This window comes from Pseudonaja textilis, chromosome 1, assembly GCF_049901715.1.
Source record: "Pseudonaja textilis isolate UNSWEBS1 chromosome 1, rPseTex1.2, whole genome shotgun sequence".
NCBI lineage: Eukaryota > Metazoa > Chordata > Lepidosauria > Squamata > Elapidae > Pseudonaja > Pseudonaja textilis.
The window spans coordinates 305,686,026-305,703,400 of record NC_141990.1 but is presented as its reverse complement, the minus strand read 5'-3'; the positions used below and the strand labels follow the sequence as shown (position 1 = coordinate 305,703,400).

General features: G+C 39.2%; 1 protein-coding gene across 4 annotated transcripts in view; it reads left to right on the top strand.

The window, feature by feature from the left end:
* SIX6 (SIX homeobox 6) overlaps positions 1-17,375 on the top strand; it is a 32,015-nt gene that overhangs the window by 11,729 nt on the left and 2,911 nt on the right. The window contains exons 3-5 of one of the 4 annotated variants that reach the window (XR_015741197.1): positions 254-342; positions 2,580-2,657; positions 16,706-16,998. The gene's annotated coding sequence lies outside the window, so the exon portion shown is untranslated. Of the gene's footprint in view, positions 1-229; positions 343-2,579; positions 3,229-16,705; positions 16,999-17,375 lie in introns of those variants that run through there. The other 3 variants (XR_015741196.1, XR_015741198.1, XR_015741195.1) reach the window with 3 other exon arrangements.

Sequence of the window (17,375 nt, the reverse complement as noted above, 5' to 3'; positions counted from 1 at the left end):
ATGGAAAATGATACAGAATTGCAACTGTACTTCATTTTCTATAATAACCTGGCCAATACCAGGATCTAGGTATGATCTGTTAATATTTCAGGGTTTAATAGGTATAAACCTGAAAAATGCATGGACCACTTTAAAATATGCTGTAAAAATATGGTATACAATGTGATTTACTGTATACTCTTATCTACTTAGCAAAATTAATACTGTATTATGTTTCATGCCTCAATAGTTTTTCTGTGTACTAACTGCATAGGATCCTTCCAGAGAAGGTTACAATCTTATGACAATGGGATCCTAGGTTTATGTACTCAAGAAAAGGAAATGCAACTCACCCTGAAGTAGGTAAGTGTAGGATTGCAGCATTACTTGTAAATGTCTTTGAACTATTGTAACTTCCTTCCATGTAAGCATACACAAAACCAAGGTTGTACTATCAGATACAAAGCATCACTCTTTAAAATCAAGCTTTTATTTTCATTCAAAGATAAAGCATGTTGCTGTCCCCATTGCCCACTCCACAAATTATTTTGGCTAATGGTAAAAAGTGATGCTGGTTTTATTGTATTTCTACTCTGTTTCTTTTTCCCTCCACCTTGGAATTAAAATTTCATTAGACAGAACCTGAGTGTTCCCATCCAGGCTATGTTCTGATATTGTGCTTCTTAGATTCTGTAACCCTTATAATAAAAGAGCACGTTTGTGAGCTGCTAGATATTTACTAGGTTCACAACTCCATTGAGAAAAAACTCCATTTGTCAGACTGAGAGAGGCAGCCTGGCGGGAACCCTGCAAATTCTTGCTTGGCTTGTTGGGTAGATCCCCCCCACTGCCTAACGGGCCCAGATTTGGTGGAAGAAAGCAAAAGGCCTTTAGCAGGAGCGTCAGCTAAGCTGCTTTAGTGTGTGTGGGTTTTCTCCTTCCCCAGCCAAAGGGATTTTATACCATTATAGAGTTTGAGCACTGATCTTTAAATCATTTGAGCTGTGCTGTTTCAGTCTTGTTTTTCTGGGTTATTTTCTTTCTTTTCTTTCTTTTTAAAAAGCTGGTTGCTTGCAGTTTGATTTCTTTTTGCTGGGAAAAGACAGGGAAGAAATGACAGACAGGGTAGAGAGTCAGCTCTTTTAGGGAGGTTACTGGAAAGCTATTGCTTAGAAGGCAGTGTTGTATATTCTAATATTCCCCTCACTTGGAAATAAACTCCATTATTATTCAGAGGTTTCAATTCTGTTTCTGGGGACTGAACTGCAGTATCACTTATATTCTACTGGCACTACTGCCAGTAAAAGGCTATAAGCCACGTAAAACAGGTGTAGGCTGGTTGCCCATGTATCAGTCGGAACATCTCTTTTCTTTTTAATTTAAAGAAAACAGGAGGAAGCAAGCTGGGATACCCTCTCTAAGAGCTGATTACTAAGGGAGTAAGTTGTATTGGGTGCAATGGTGTTCATTTTTGATTAAATACCAGACCTTGCATACCTTGCTGTCCAGATAAACAGCAGCATCCTGTATATAAAATAACTTTTAAGTTCTCTGTCTGGAATGAATCTTCAGAATCCCTTGTTTTAAAATCACACCTTATGTACGGCAATATTGAAATATCTGTTGGGGGTGGACGGGAAACATGCTGAGGAATGTAGAAATACAAATTATTCGTAATACATTAAAGAACGCAATATAACATAATTAAAGAATTAAAGATCACCATTTATTATAATACATGCTTTAAATTATTTATTTATTTATCTGAAGTTAAGCCAGGTTTATTCCCTTAAAAGATCTCTTACTGAACATTTAATCCAATTCTCCCATGGTCAATGGAAGAGAGATCTAATGTTTCAGAATATAAACCAAAGTGGGGTTCTGCTTTAGCCATGAATTCAGAGACATGTCTGCCTATGTTGTTGAATAAGAATGATCCAGTGAAATGCATATATAACTTTGAATAGGATAACAATTCCTTTGCTTGCCTTTTAATACAGTACATGCAGGATAAAACACTGTCCAACTTAGCTGATCCTTTTGGTAAACTAATTGCTAAATGTAAAATCAGCACACTGGGGAAATCTCATTGTGAGTCATTGTGCCATCTCATTGTGGAAAATCTCTAGATTACACTCACTTTAGTGCCAAAGCTACTTGGCTAGGATCAGAGATCTTCTAGACTGAATCTGGGTTTGAAAATCAAGAACAGTATTTCTCACAAATGTTGGAAACAAGGTACTGCCAAAAGCTTCCCTCTTTCCACTTTCATAGCAGACAAGGCAGTTTTGTCAACATTCTTTGTTGTATAGTCAAAATCAGAGACACTGAAGTGCATATTAAACCTGTCTCAAAATGTTGCAGCATGGAACACTTTTGTTTGGCACCCTGTGACCTTCTCTAGAGCACCCTATAACAACCTCATCCCTCCCCTTTTTCAGGCTTCACTTCCCCAACATCACGCAGCATTCCCCTCATCAATCAGCATGCTTACACATCCCAGAGGGTGCATCTTCCCGATTTAGGATTCTTAATCCTAATCATTTGTTTATATTTCTATCCTTGCTCTCAAACTTAAAATGGCTCCCCTTTGTTTACAGTGGACACTATGTGACTGCACCAGAGATCCCATTGGTAGCTCCGAGTTGACCTTGACTGATCTCAAAACAGCTAAGCAGGTGAAAGTTTCCTTAGTGCTTGGATAAGAGAATACCAGGAAACACTATTTTATTTTATATTTTATATTTAAATTATATATAATTTATAATTTCATATTGTATGCTAAACAGGGAAGCTGAAAAGATATTCCAGAAGATGGCAGTAGGAACATGTTGTTATCAAGAATACATGTCCATTAAGGTATCAGATATAGGGGAATTACTGTTGCATAGCCCTTTGCTGATACTTTCCCTGTCTTTATACACTTCAACAATAGTGGGACTGCAATTCTCAGAATTTCTTCCCCATGCTAGCTACTTGTTCAGTAAGCTGCAGTCTCAGGATCTTTGGAAGACACCAAGTTGAAAAAGCTACTCTATTGCTTGGTATAACGAGAAGATTTTAAAGAGCCATTTGCTTCTGGAGGTAAGAAGTTAAAATGTACAGTAACGAGAATGTCAAAGACTTGCTGCATTGATTGAAGGACTGGAGTATTAGGGGTGGACCTGTCCACTCTTTACCAACATTCCCCCTCCTATTGTTTAAGAGGAACAAATAAATAAATTGCAGAAATTAGCTGCCTTTATCCTTGCCACTGAAGAATTTCACATCTGTGAAAATACCTCTTTTAAGAGGTGGGGGTCGCCTTTGCTTCCCTCATTCTTTGAATGGGGCACACATTTGTCTGGGTTAAAATGATGGAACACGTTGACTTGATATGAAATGGATTGCTGTGATCAATATATGACACTAAAATTAGCATGAAATAGTCCTTTCTGTCAGGCTAAAAACATCTGAATGCATGCACCAAATTGCACAGGAAAATGCACAGAGACCTTCCTTGAGCAGAAGGAAGATGGGAATTGGTTATTTACATTAAACAAAGCAAGGTTTGCCAGAAGTCTGCCTTGACCTGTCTCTCTTTAGCCAAACAAAGAGGAAAATATTGTATCAAAAGTAACCTGAATAGGGAGGGAGGAGAAGTGAAACAGCTTTTCCCCTCCATTCAACCAGTTGAATACTTCCGTTTCTTTTGAGAAGGAGAGCAGGCTCTAGCCATGCCTGAATGGGAAAGTCTTGTAAGCTGGTAGGGAGGCTGTCAAACAGCTCAGGGTAATAAGCACTAATGAGAGGGTTTGCAGTTCTCCCTGGGACAAAAGGGGCCTGGGAGGGCTCTATCAAGACTGAATAGCCAGTACATTTTGGAAAAAAACGGGGGGGGGGGGTGAGTTAGCTGTCAATGGATAGATTTTGCAGGGAGCAAAGGAGAAAAAAAAAGGGAGACAGGAGTCTTGGCTTGGTGCAGCTGTGCACAGAAGCTGTTCCCCTTAACAGGCAGCCTCTTAGCCCCTTTTACCTCCTGCAGGGCAGGGCTAAAGCAAACAAAAGCAGGCTTGGGACCACCAGATAAACAAAAGGGGAAATAAATTTGGGTTAAATACACACACACATGACACACATATGCACACAGCAGCAATCCTTAACACAGTTAAGCAGAGACATGCAAAGGGAAAGTCAAACGAAGTAGATTAAAGAGTAGATTAAACTTGGTTAATCTAACCAAGTTAGATTAATTTAGGGACAGAGGACTGGATAATGCTCATATTAGAAAGCAGAGGGATGTCCGGAATACAAATACTCATTTCTTTTTTCTTCTTAATATTTTGCTGCTGTCATAAATTGATTCTGAAGGTAGTCCCAAAAAAGTGGTTGAGCCTGGACCAAAGATTCAGTATTTGAATCCCTGCTTGTTTCGTTGGAATTATTTGGGGCCAATCACAATTGCTCAAGCCATTCTACCTTTCATGGTAATTATTACACAGGAAGTAGGTCATATAGAAGGAAGGTCAGCTAGAACACTTGGGATAGGTCAAGGAGTTTTCCTTTTGTATTCTAAAAGCTACAATTTATGTTTATTTGTCTTTCAAGGGCTTCAGGTGACATGGCTGGTCATCTGGTATTAGCGCTAGAGGGACCAGGTCTGAAATTTTAGACTATTTTTAATTTTGGTGTGGAATTTAGGAAAATATACAATATGTTTAAGCCAAAAATTACACTTCAGAATACAGACATGGTCATTTTGATTCAAGCGTTTAAGATGTGATCCAGGAAAGTTTGGGAAACTGCAAAGGTAATTTAGGAGCAAGAGGGACAGGAGGGATTGATTGGAAATGGGTTGGGTATAAACTAAAATGTAAACCATCCATAGTATTTGTTCTACCAAAAAAGCAAAGAAAATAGTCATCTAGTGAATCAAGGGAACTAGGTAACCTTAACATCAATATCCGGAAAAATCCTGCAAAAGATAAGCAACAGATTTGTGAGTATCTAGAAATGGACAAAGTGATTGCCAAAAGCCAGCATGGGTTTTGTTAAAAACAGATCATGATAGAGAAACCTTACTGTCTTCTTTGATAATTAGTGGAACTGGGAAACACTGTGGATATAGTATACTCAGACATTAGTAAGGTATTTGGCAAAGTAGACCGCAACCTCCTTCTCAGTAAAATAGAATGTCGAATAGACAGTACCACCACCAGAAGGCTTTGCAGTTGGTTGACCAACTGCACCAGAACTACATTTATGTGAAGTGAAGAATACAGTGAGGCACCTCAAGGTTTTGTTTTGGGCCCAGTGCTCTTCATCTTCATAAATAATCTAGAGTAAGAAATAGAAGAGTTCATCAAATTTGCAGAAGACATCAAGTTGTGGCGAATTGAGAATAAACTCAAGGTTCAGAAGGATCTTGACAGATTTGAGCATTGGGCCCTAGCTAAGAAGATGAAGTTCAGTGGCGAGAAAAGACATGTCCTGCAGCCAAGCAGAAAAAATCAAATGCACAAGTATAGACTAGGTAGTACCTTGTTCAACAGTAGTAACTGTGAGAGAGATCTAGGTGTCCTAGCGAATCACCACTTAAATATGAGCCAGCAGTGTACTGCAGCTGCCAAAAAAGCCAATGCATTCCTAGGTTGCATCAACAGAGGAATAGCCTCGAGAGGTGAGAGTTGATACTATCATTTTATACTGCACTTCATTCAATTCTGGTCATCATGGTACAAAAAAGATGCTGAGACCCTACAAAGAATGTGGAGAAGAACAGCTAAGATGATTAGTGGTCTGTAGGATAAATTGTATGAGGAATAGTTAAGGGAACTAGATATGTCTAGTCTAACAAAGAGAAGAATTAGGGTTACATGATAGCTGTATTCCATTTCATGAGGGGCTGCCACAGAGATGTGAGTGTCAAGCTGTTCTTGAAAGCTCCTGAGAGCAGGACAAGAAGCGATGGGTGAAAGCTTGTTAAAGACAGATCTGACCTGCAACTAAGGAGAAACTTAATGACAGTGAAAACAATTAACCAATGGAACAGCATGTCTGCTGGATTTGTGGGTGCCACATTGCTCTAGGTTTTCAAGAAAAGATTGAACAGCCATTTGTCTGGGATGATGTAAGGTTTCCTGCCATAGGCAGAGGTTTGAACCAAAGACCACCAAGAGCCCTTCCATCCCTATGATTCAATGATTCTACCTTTTTTCTCCATTACACCAACTTGTTTTGCAAAAGTATAGTAACAGCATAGTAACCATGATAATAATTCAAAACACAACCTCTATCAGACATAATTAAGCAAATGTTCAAGAAGAGCACTTCAGATGTGTACTCCATGTTGCATAAACAGTCTAATATGAAGTAAACATTCAAAATTGCTCTTTCTTAAGGTTTCTCCTTTCCCAACCCAATCTTATTCTTCTTTGTAACAGTCATTATAATAATTACTACACAGCAATTTGCTGACCATTGGTAATTTGTATCAATTACAAATAGTTAATGTATTCAGAAAACTAATCCAACATGTATCAAATCTGGGCTTGATTATCTATGCCTCTAGTGCAGGGGTGTCAAACTCACATTGTCATGTGACATATCACTTTTCCCCCCTTCGCTAAACCTGGGGGGGCAGTGCATGATGCATCCAGCCCGTGGGCCGCGAGTTTAACACCCCTGCTCTAGTGAGCTCTCTGTACTAAATTGTTCCATGAACCCTTGTTTTGTTTTGTTGGCTCCCTAACATTATCCAGAGTCTTCTCTAACACCAACGTTTCAAAAGCATCAAAACCATTTCTACCCTGTTTCTTCAAAACTTTAACTTTAACTTCTAGCTTCAAACATTTGCTTGCATAGAGTGCTATTGTTGCCTACACAATTCTGATCCTTATCAATATAGATGTATCATGGCTTCCCTACAAACTAATCAAACTTACTTCAATGATAATCATCTGCTATTTAAAGCACCCATTTCATTAGGCCTAAAATGGCTCCCTGCACCATCCAGCAACCCAATTTGCCTCACCCCAACGAGATGCTGAGAGACATGCTTTTCTGTTGCGAGTGGCTACAGCATCTCCTTGCACCAATAGATCACCCCATAGAGAGGGTACACCCACTCATGTGCTTTAGGTAGGAGACAGCTATGAGAGAAGCTGCATAGGAAGGAGCAATCAGGTGAACAGTTTTCGGCTTCCTTCTTATCTAAACTGGCATGTATTCCTCATCCTCATGTAATGGTTGTGATCTATCCAGCCTTCATCACAAATCTTTTGTAAAGTGTCTTATTATACAAAGTACTGTTTCCGTGTAGAAGTATCCATTACAAGTAATAATCCTTGTCTTACAACCCCAATTGAGCCTAAAATTTTGGCTGCTAAAAGAGAGGGCCGTTAAGTGAATGCCCCATTTTACAACCTTTCTTGCCACTGTTTTTAAGCGAGTCCCTGCAGTGGTTAAGTTAGTAAGATGGTTATTAAATTAACCCAGTTTCCCCATTGACTTTGCTTGTTAAAAAGTCACATGAACCCAGGGTACTGCAACCGTCATAAGTATGAATCAGTTGCCAAGCATCCAAATTTTGACCACATGACCATCGGGATGCTGCAACAAGTGTGAAGAATGGTCATAAATCACTTTTTTCAGTGCCGTTGTAGCCTTGAACGGTCACTAAACAAAAGGTTGTAAGTTGAGGACTACCTGTATTGGGTGAACTGACCAATTCTAGATTGGTTTAAAAATCTTTTTTTTTAAAATCCCATCAACAAACTGGTCTGTCAGTTTTCTGTCAGAAATGAAATGAAAACCTTGATTATGGTCTATGCACAGCAGCATCAAATACAGGACAGCCTGTAGCTATATCAAAATGACATATAAACAGACTCATTTTAAACGGATATTACAAAGAACCCCTGTTATATCAGGCTTTACATGCTGCTGAAGAGAATTTGGCCACCGTGTGTTATCATGTTATGACTATCTGAGAGCTGGAAACAGAAATCATCTGGATGACCTGAATGTTTTGATAGAAAAGGTGAGATAAGCTGACTCTGTTTATCATGCTCACAATAAATTAGAACATGGCTAGCTGTTCTGACTGCACCTGACCCACATAGAGATGTTCATTCATTATTCACTAGAACCTTATTAAACTGGTCCACCAGCAAGACAGATGGCAGTACGTTAATGAAAGCCAGGGAGAAGACTCTGGAGAAGGCTGTAATGCTGGGAAAGGTGGAAGGAAAGAGATGAAGAGGGTGATCAGCACAGACTCAGTTACTGTGGCAATGGGTGCACAGTTGAAAGATCAGGTTAGGGACATTGTCAAGACAAATTCCTGTGTGTCCAATCACACTTAGCCAATAAATAATTCTCTCTCTCTCTCTCTCTCTCTCTCTCTCTCTCATCATCTATCATCTATCTATCTAGTCATAGGGACAATGTGATTGCTAGGAGTCAATGATAAATGGATGATACATAATTGAAAAGCACTAGTTATTTATTTAGTAAAATTATATAGTTAACTATGAACTTGAAATTATCTAGACAGTTCCAAAGTGGCTTGGTTGGTATACTCCATACTACCTCCTATAGCTAAAAACTACTGGCAACTATATTTAAATTGTTTTGCAGCTCTATAGCTACAGTTTTGTGATGTAGAGGTGCTGTAGCTTGTTCCAACTGAATTGGCAACAAGATTTTTAACTGAAGTCCATTTATCAGCAATTTGTCAAAGTAAGGATTAATCACGATTATGGCCAAAGTCCTTTGAAGTTTTGAAGTTTATTTGATAGTTTTTTACTAAGTATATTGTTGACTTTTTACTGTTTTATTAATGATTCTTTTTCTCTGTTTACTATTTTTGTTTCCGCTTTGAAAATATTTTATTGTCATTTAAGGTTTTTAAATAATATAATAATAGATATTTGTACACACTAAATTTATATATAATGATACAGAGTATACAATAAATATGTATGTAGCTGGAAATGGATCAGGTTTAATTTATAGCTGAGATCCAGATTGTTATTCTTTGACAGATTCCTTCATGCAAGGAATCTGATTACCAGATATTTCAAAACAGATGAAAGAAAAAGCTTTATATGCTACAGTTATGGAATTCATTGCGACCTGATAGTCTCCAGCTTGCATGCACTATCTTCCACATGCATGCTGGTGATAGCTACCAGGTTTGCATAGATCTAAGAGATATTTATGAAAAGGGAGAAATCTATGTTATGGGGCAAGGAGCAGGCAGGCAATAACATTGGGAAAATTCTGCTGGGGAGGGGGATGAATAAATTATTCAGATAGGTAAGCCTTTCCTGACTTGGGTACCCTCCAAATGGGAGGACTCAAGCAACCCAGAATTCTTCAATCATCATGGCTGTGACAGAAAATTCTGGGGAAGCCTGAAATACACCTTTAGTCTGATTCAGTAAGGTACAGGTATTCTGTTCTGATCTTTCAAAGTCTATTTTTACGCGTTTTATTTTATTGTGTTTGCCTTCCATTTATATGATGGACAATCTTCTGGCTATAAGGCTGTATAGCTTGCCCAGGCTGGTCCCAACAGCTGCACCTGTGCACCATGCACACATTCACAAACACCTGAAATACATTCCCTAGGCAAGTAGTGGAAAATTGGGGTGTTTTTTTTGCTTGTTTCCAGTGATTGCAGTGTGTCAAGCCTGTACAGAAAGTCTTCTGTCTTAGCTGAGATAGATGTAATGCAGACATGATTGTAGATCCCTTCCTCTTACTGGGTCAAACAATTAAAAGGGACTTTCCTATTACAGGTATGCTACTGAAGAAAAATATTTTCCCTTAATAGCAAGGATTGCAAACAGCCAGGATCCATTCATCCAAGATAGGTGTTATCTCCACATAATCTTAGCCAGAGACACCTCTAAAAATAATGAAATAACACCAGAAGATCTTTGTTATTCAGATCTTTGCTTGCTGTTCATTGTTACCTCTCATACTGCTTTTCTAGCTGAAGTTAGCACCTGGTCAAGATTAAAGGTTTCTAGAAATCACACATTGATAGATGGACCGAACTAAACTATAGTCTCTAGCAAGATAAGGCCAGCACTCTAGCTCTGATATGGATAATATAAAGCAACCAAATGGAAAAGAATAAGGGTGGTGGTCCCTTCCAAAAGCAGCTTCAAAAAAGGGAAATAAGTGTCCTGTTGGGGCTCCTACTTTATACCAGGTTTGATTCCAAAGCTGGAACAACCAGATACAAATAGCTCCTGAGTCCAGTGGTGCAGTCAAGGCACTTCTGATTAGGCTTAATAGCCATTTAGATTTATTTTCCCCATCCCATGGGCCTGCAGAAGTATAGAATACCCAATTTATATCCTGGTTACCTCTGTTGAATGGGGCTCTGGATTTCCCTGAGAGAATTACTGTGTTTTTCTGCTGGCTTCTGAAAATGGTACATGAAAGTGCACTTGCTAATATGTTTTAGTGGTTAAACAGCTGGACTCGAGCAATAGGAATCCATATTCAAATCCCACCCAGACTTTAAAATCACTGAACCACTTGTCTTGAAATTTAGGATACAATCAGTTTTTTTCTCCCTTTACACAAGTGTGAAGAAGACAAGAGCAAGCTAAAACATTTTGCAATGTGGTTACTCGGCCCACTGACACCTGATTACTGTCTGCAGGAGACCAGATAGTAGCACCATATAACAGCTTCTGTTCAAGAGACTCACAGATGTTGTTGTGCAGGGCATGGTTGACTGGTTCTGAGTAGAGAGAAAGATTTGATAAAAAAGATAAAAAGCATATTAAGTTGGCAAGCAGAACTTAAGTCATTTGTCAGATTTTCAAATATATGCTCTCTCTCTCTCTCTCTCTCTCTCTCTCCCCGCTCTCTGTTTCTGTCCCTCTCTGTGTCTTTGTGTGTGTCTCTCTCTCTGTCTCTGTCTCTCAAAGCAGGAACACCTGGAAATTCTAATAGGAATCCACATGTAATCATCAGTGAAAGATGTGATCTAGCCTTTGCTTGAATCACATCCAGTGAAGAGTCTTGCTAATTACTTATTTCATTTGCTCATAATTGCAGTTTTATTACACAAGTTTTCAGTTACAGATGCACTAAAAATTTGTCTTACAACTCGTACTTGCACTTAACTGTTCGAACATATCTACGGTGGGAGCATCCTGAGGTCATATGACCATCATTTGCAACCTTCTCAGCTGGCTTCCAACAAGCAAACTCAATGGAGAAAGCCGGATTTGTAGCATAATTCACTGCAGTGAACTGTGAAGGACTGTGTGATTCACTGCTGTGATTTGCTTAACAACCATGGCAAAAAAGGTATCAAAATTGGCATGACTCGACAATTTGTCTAGCTTAGCAATGAAATTTTGGTCCCAGTTGTGGTTAGAAGTCAAGGATTATCAATAGTCTTGTAGCTCCATATGTATTGCTTTTTTTTTACAGAAAGTACTTATAAGTAAATGAAGAACTTAAAATAAATTGGGAGAGGATACTATTTTCAATAATGAGATTCCTGCTTTAAAAACTGTTTTAAATGCTAGTAATAATTTCTAAGGTTGTTTGAATTACTAACAAAAAGCCAAATATTTTGTTTCAGGTGTCCAAGATCCTCTGTTAAAATTCAGGATACTTAGCAAATGAACCTGTCTAATAATAGGTAAACTCAACCAAGCTCATTGGGGCTTATTCTCAGGAAACCAAGCACAAAATTGGATTAAGAAACTTACAAAATCACTGTAAGCCCTAAGCAGTGGGATACCCCAGAGTTCTATTTTGGGCACAATACTCTTCAATATCTGCATAAACTATCTAGACAAGGGAATAGAATGGGAACTCATCAAATTTAGAGATAATACTAAGCTGGTAGGAATAGCCAACAACCCAGAAGACAAGCTCAGGATCCAAAAAGATTTTGATAGACTTGAAAACTGGGCCCTATCTAATGAAATGAAATTCAATGTAGATAAAAGTAAGGTTTTATAGTTAGGCAAGAAAAACCAATTGAATAGGTACAGGCTAGGTGAAACTTGCTTAATTCCAGTAACTCTTGAGAGGAATATTAAGGTCCTAGTGGACAATCATTTAAATATGAGCCAAGCGTGTGCGGTAGCAGCCAAAAAAGCCAATGCATTAATAGAGGGATAGAATCAAGATCATGTGAAATTCTAGTACTGCTTTACAAAGCTTAGTAAGACCACACTTGAAATACTGCATCCTGTTCTGGTCACCACCATATAAAAAAGATGCTGAGAATCTGGAACGAGTGTAGAAAAGAGCAATAAAAATGTGATGACCCGGGGTAAGGCACAGAGGCAACACAATCAGCTGATAGTTCAGATCTCCTTTATTGCTCCAACTTTTCCCCAAACGCTCACATGGCAAGTCCCAGAGCAAAGTGATCAATCTCACACACACCTCTCCAGCAGTCTCTTAGTCCAGCAAAACGCTATGAGCACAATGGCTGCAAAGTAAGAAATCCAGCGGAGCAAAATTGTCAATGAGTCCAGGAAGCAAAGGACAAGGCAATTAATCCATGGAGCAAGAAATAAAGCAAGAAGTCCAGGAAACATCGGCAACACCACACAAAATTCCATGCACTCAGTGTTTGACAAACACCCCTCCCCACAGCATCTCCTTAAATCTCAGTCCCCAGGTATGCCTTGTGAAGAGGGGTGTGGTGCTCTCCTCCCAAGTCATCGGGTCAGCCTGTGCTGTTCCTGCCTCCACTCTCTGTGCTCGTGAATCAGGAGGGGGCGGTCTTTGCTCATCACCTGACCCACGTCTCTTCATTTCCACTGCTTGCCCTCTCTTGCTCCCCCCCACGGGTTGGATTCTACTGGTTCGCATCTATTCACTAGAACCGGTTGGTAACATTCTAAGCGGTTCGGAGAACCAGTTAGAAGAAATTACTGGCCTAATCCTGTAAGGAAGGCAGGAAGGAAACATTCTGGTGTTGCTTACAGAAACTGCCTCTCCGTTAACCCTTATTACATTCTTGGCAGGACTAGACTTCCTGTCTCAGGAACTTCTCTGGAGGTTTTCCCCCTTCCTTTGCTGGTGCTTTGCTTGTGTGGCGGGACCATTCAAAGTTACAATGGCACTGAAAAAAGTGACTTGTGACCGTTTTCACACTTACGACTGTTGCAGCATCCCCACAGTCATGAGAGGCCAAGCGAGGAGATGCGTGCCTCGATGTGAGTGATGTTCAGTTGGCCACGCCCAGCCAGTCACATGCCCACCAAGACACCCATCACCTAAGCCACGCCCATAGAACCTGTTGTTAAAAATTTTGAATCCCTCCCTGCTCCCCCCCTCCTCCCTGTTAGCAAGCCTTCCCACTCCCGAGGAGCCCTGGCCTGCCTCCTCCCCAGATTCCTCTGAAGCCAATGAAGCCGCCCCCTTGGTTTCCCTCAGCTCCAGCTCCGCCTTGCCTTCCTCCACAAATCCAGGCTGAGGGGGACAGGATGAATAGTTCGGCAACTGGAGGCTAAAACATACAAAGACTGTTACAGGAATTTTCTAATACAATGAAAAGAAGGACTAGGGGAGACATGATAACAGGCAAGAAACAATGGAAGGAAACTAACCAAGGAGAGAAGCAACCTAGAACTAAAGAGAAATTTCCTAATGGTGAGAGCGATAAACCAAGGGAGCAGCTTGCCTTCAGAATTTGTGGGCGCTCCATCATGGAAGGTTTTCAAAAAACAAAAGACGACATTACAACCATTTATCTGAAATGGTATAAGGTCTGACCCTGCTTGAGCTAGGTTGGATTAGAAGACCTCCAAGGATCCTTCCAACTCCATTTTTCTATGTTTTATGATGCTCTAACTTAATTGTGAGTGCTTGTTCAGCTACTTGTAAGATTTTTTGCTTTGTGTGCAAAAATAACATGGCTGTTTTTGAGACTATGCATCTTGGCCTGTACTGGGCAGGAAAGGTTGCCATTTGTCCCTATGCTTAATAGCAATAGCACTTAGACTTATATATCACTTCACAGTGCTTTACAGCCTTCTCTAAGCAGTTTACAGAGTCAGCCTATTGCCACCAACAATCTGGGTCCACATTTTACTGACCTGGGAAGGATGGAAGGCTGAGTCAACTTTGAATTTGGTGAGATTTGAACTGCTAAATTGCAAATTTGCAAGAGTCTGCAGTATTGCATTCTAACCACTGTGCCACCACAGCTCATTAAAAGAAGAATTTAAAACATGCAATCCAGGAGCCCCAGATTTTCTGTCAGAAATTTGAATTCCTTAAAGTGCGAGGTAGCTCTTCCACTTTTTGCATGGAAGGGTGTGTGTGTCTGTGTATCTGTGTCTGTGTGTCTATATCTGTGTGTGCAATTAGAGAGAGGGTTAAGAAGCAAAATTAAATTTGTAGATGCTTAGGGCACCCGTACCATCTCTTAAACTGCAAACCTCACAAAAAGCACCTTCTCCATTCTCCATGCCAATCTAAGCAAAGTTTAACTTCCTAAGATGGAAGCTGTCTCCTAGGAGATTTTCCTCTTTTAAAAAATTCAATAGGCCTGAATGTGTTACTGTATATCTGTCAAAACCCAGATTTTTTTTTCATTCTTTCATTATAAAATTCATTTCATTTTTAAATTTGATTTATCCTCCACCTTCCTACTCTAGGAAAAACTCAAGCTGGATTGGCTAACAAAAATCTAAAGGAATGCAAAAACCACACCAAAAGTTAAACTTGGAGTTTAAACGGAACCCTACAACAGATGCTAAATTCATGTAACAATTAAAAGACTGGGGAAGCAGATGCATTTTTACAGATGTTCTAAAATGGTGAGAGGGAGTGGGTCAGCAATGCAGAAAACTCTTTCCCATTGGGGGCCTCTAAGAGTGAGAACACCTTCAAAGGGGACCCTCCTGCAAATCTTGACAGCTGGACAGATTTATAATAAGAACCAATCCCTTAATCAGTTCAGCCCTATGTTGTATAGGGCTTTAAAATACAGTACCAAACCCTTCAACTGTGCCTAATAAGCAGCAGGCAAAGAGCGCATTTTTTTCAGTGCAGGCATCTTATGATCCCTCTATCTTCTGCCTTCATTTTGCATCACATCCAACTGCTAAAATAATTTTCAAAGATAATAGAATGCATCGCAGTAATCAAATCAGGATTAGATACGAAGATGTGGATAACCAGAATAATCAAATCCAATCCCACAGTGACTTTGACAGCTAAACTCATCTTCCCCTAGTCACTAGCACCACCATGTGGATGCTTTTGGAGTGGTTGCTCTTTTCACATCAGATGGGAAACAATTTCCCTGAAATCAGAATTGGAATTAAGAACCGGTATGAACATAAGAAGCAGTTTACTAGTTTAGATAAATGGTCTATACTGTATAGTCCAGAATACCATGCTACACAATGGCCAGTCAGATGCCTTTAGAATAATCCCAAAGGTGCTTTTTCAGGAGGCAACTGTACTTTTTTGTTTTTTCTTTGAAGATGTTTCTCTTCTCATCCAAGAAGCTTCTTCAGGTCTGACAGGATAATGGGGAATGCAAGGATTTATATTCCTTGCAGACAGCTGGTCATTTGCATCCTTTTAGAGGGTTGTTGAAACTCTTGGAGGGTCATCTAATTAGTGCTCCTGGTTCCTGTAGTCTGCAATCCATTCCTACTCCCACACCATTCAAAGGGTGTTCATCCCAAATTCTATACAGACATTTAGAATAGTGTTTTCAACCTTGGCAACAGGAAGATGTGTAGACTTCAACTCCCAAAACTCTCCAGTCAGCATGAAGTCCCATCATCTTCAGGTTGCAAGGTTGAGAAACACTGATCTATGAACTTTCAGAATCTGATATTTCATACACAGTAGACTGACTTCACTTTTTGGAGGTAGTGTGCAAATATTCAGTGGGTTTATAATCCTCCAAGAATTTGTTTATATCTTTTCAACTCCATGTTGATTGTAACTGTGGTGCAATTTATTTATTATTAAAACTGATAAACGAAATAGTAAAAAAAATGCCTCTTTGTCCTTCAAGTACCAACTGTTATGTTTGTGTTATTTTTGTGTGTTGTAACACTGATCTTCAGATGGCTCAAACTCTTATTGCTGTGATTTCATTGTGATGAGAAACCATCTCAAAACTGCTGGCAATAGTGCAACCCTAGGGAACCTAATTCAGCTGATGCCTGCTGAACCATTGTGCAACTCCCACATCACTCATTATTGACCATACCTGACAAGGGTTGTAAGGACTTATAATAGGCCAGCAATCTCTGGAAGGTCACAGATTCTCATATTTACAATAACATGAAACATAAAATAGAAAATTATAGGTGGCAAAAGAAAAGAGAAATCTGTTGTTGCTTAAGCGGGTGTTTGTTGAGCTCAGTGTGTTACAAATATTGATTTTTTTTCAGTGATAGGCCTCTAATGTTGTTGCCTAAACGAGGTTGTACATGTGTGAGGCTTGTACAAAAGTGAGACAGGTAGCATATAAATTTAATAAATGAACTATGAGACAGGTAGCATATAAATGTAATAACTAAATAAAAATGAATAGACCCAATAATTTCTGCATACCACTATTAATTTTCTCTTAATAGTATACACATTAGTGTATTGTTTCATGTATATATTAACCAATTAAATTTGCTAAATAACTCCATTCCAAACTATATCAACTGTGATTTTAATCTATAAGGAACAGCTTGATGTTGGCTAATCTTTTTTTTTATTTTAGAATGGAACTCAGAGCATAAGAATGTTGACACAATTAGAATGATATCTACCTATCTGCTAAATCTCAAAAGTAAGAAGGATCTCTGCTCTTGAGTTATGAGGACTGTAGGAATATTATGGAAGGTCTTAATGAAATTCAGACATCTCACTTCGCATTCCAGTTTTAGCCACGTCATTCCCACCTGCAGATTTTGGCATGCTTCTGAGCAGCAAGTCCAATGGAATTCAAGGGCACAAGCACAGAATTGTTCAGTGAGCAGAACAGCAAAAGGGGTCTTCCCAAAGGATGATCAGGTGAGAGGCTCTCTGCTTACCTTCCTGTATTTTAAGCACCAGATTCTGGAATTAAATAATGTCTTATTTCAATGTATCAACCAGTTCCTTCCTTCCTTTCTATTTTTTTTCTTAATAAAATGAAAAATCCCCAGCACAAGCATAAATTTGCCACTGGAGCAGCAGAGGCTATTGAAAGAGCTCTAAGAGACTGCATGCAATGACTGTATTTACACAATATGAAGATGTTTATCTCAGTGAAAGCTCAAATTGCTGCATGGTCACGTGCTGGGTTGGGTTAATTTAAACATTGGCTAGTTTCACATTTTGTGACTTAGACTGATGTGTGGTCATTTTGCAGCTCAAAATATTTTTTGAACTTTTTTTGAAATTTAATA